This window comes from Eschrichtius robustus, chromosome 2 (genome assembly GCF_028021215.1).
Source record: "Eschrichtius robustus isolate mEscRob2 chromosome 2, mEscRob2.pri, whole genome shotgun sequence".
NCBI lineage: Eukaryota > Metazoa > Chordata > Mammalia > Artiodactyla > Eschrichtiidae > Eschrichtius > Eschrichtius robustus.
This window is the reverse complement of record NC_090825.1, coordinates 23,222,819-23,224,787: the sequence shown is the minus strand read 5'-3', so window position 1 is coordinate 23,224,787 and position 1,969 is coordinate 23,222,819. Positions and strand designations below refer to the sequence as shown.

The 1,969-nt window shown below is 35.8% G+C and overlaps 1 pseudogene; it reads left to right on the top strand.

Moving 5' to 3' along the window:
* The first annotated feature begins 367 nt into the window (after window positions 1–367).
* Window positions 368–803, top strand: LOC137758803 (FUN14 domain-containing protein 1 pseudogene; annotated as a pseudogene).
* Window positions 804–1,969: the final 1,166 nt, after the last annotated feature.

Here is a 1,969-nt window from a genome sequence, read left to right as displayed (position 1 = left end):
AGGTTCAATCCCTGGTCAGGGTAAAAAGATCCTGTATGCCATGCCACGCAGCCAAAAATAATAATAATAAAATAAAATAAAATACTATTCATTTTATTCATTACTTAATTAGAAAAATAATGGGGGAAGCAGTAAAAGCCCTCAGTTCCAGAGGGTGAGAAAGCTTGGGGACAGAGAGCTGTGAAGTTCTTTTAATTAGTCCAGCACAGAAAGACTGATTTACCTAGAAATACCATCTGCTTAGTTTTCATGAAGTGCTTACTTCTGTGTCTATGACCCTTTCTTCCAACCCCAGGCCCTCTTTGCCCCTCTTTGACAGCTGAGTCCTCTTCACTTGGTTCTGGATTCCAAGGCCAGGCCAGTCTAGATGGGATTTCTCTCACCTGAATATGAAAGTAACGATGGTTCACATTGGACCTAACTCAGTATACAAGAAGACACCGCTGGTAGAGTCTACGTTTGGCCATAGTTTGGCACCTCCGGTAGAACAATACTCAGTAGCCATCCAGATTGCACTGGCCATTGTGCAGGAGTTTTGTTCCAGAAAGTTGGAAAACTTACAGCCACAGCAGGCTGCTGGCCGTCTTCTTCAGATTTACCAGTCAAAGTAACTATGTGCAAATCAACTGGGACAGAGTTGAAAAAAGATATAAAGAAAGCAGGAAGACCTGATTCAGAAATGAGCAAATAAAGCAGCACCTGGAATCAGGAATATAATTGAAGCAGCCACAGAATTTATCAAACAGGACATTGTGATGTTCAGTGGATTTGTGAGAGGCTATTTGCTAGGCCTTGCCTCTTAAGGACACGAATGCTCTGTCACAGTGGATTCAACCTGAGAAGAGAAGGGGTGGTAACATGATGATGTCTCTACAGTTCCAGACACCAGATTCTCCAGGGTGTGAAGAAAAAAGTAGTTGGGCAAAATGGAACTCACAACTTACTGTTTGTCTTCTGACAAATCCTGCAGCGCAGCCAAAAAATAAATAAAGTGAATCCGCTTTAAAAAATATATATGTTTGCAATAAACTAAAAGGATTGTAATGCCCTTTTGTGGAAGGTCTTAGAAATAATAGAATTATTGAATATATTAAATAGATTCTACTGATATAAAATAATAATAATGGGGAAAAATCAGTGCTGTTCTAGTCTCTGTGACATAATTAGTGCAGCTTGTATCTCCCGAATCTTACCATTCTGTTTCTCTTGCAGGACCAGAATATGGGGCTGCCCTTTGCGTTCTCTGCTTCCCAGCACAGAAAACACTGGCAAAGAACAGGCAAGGTAGCTGGACATTTAAGCTACTCTAAACTACAGACTATTCTTGAAGGAGAATCTTTTAAGGAACTGAGTTTTTGGTTTTACATGGATAGTAATGAATGTATACAACTGAATTTTACAGTTATTTTTAAACAGTTGTATAAATGTTTTCTTAACTGAGAGATGACTAATTTTGTTTTTTCTGTTTTCACTTGTATTCATTACAATGTTTTTTAAATTATAAGCCTTGAATCAATATACTTACGTGAGTGTTGATAAGAGTAATCATTTTTAAGCTTGTTTGTCTCATGCCATAATATATACACATATTTCAAGATATTAAATTTATAGAAAATATATAGAAAAATATATGGAAGTGAATATTTAGAGAAAAAAATCCTAATGATCACACCTCGTCAAATTATAAGATATGACAATTTCCCCTAACTATTGTCAATACAAATGCTATTAATGCATTTGTAATATGCAAAGAAACTTTTGAAAATTCATGTAGGAAAATTATATCAGACAGCTCACAGATTAGATTGTACAAATATTGAGTACATTAATGATTATTCATTAAAAACAATCCTAGGTAAAAACAGTAATAAAAGGTCGGTATTAAGTCAATCCTTTGAAGTAAAAAGTAATGGCATATAGGGTGTTAATAGATATTAGAGACATAAATTAAAGTGATTGGGCTAACTAA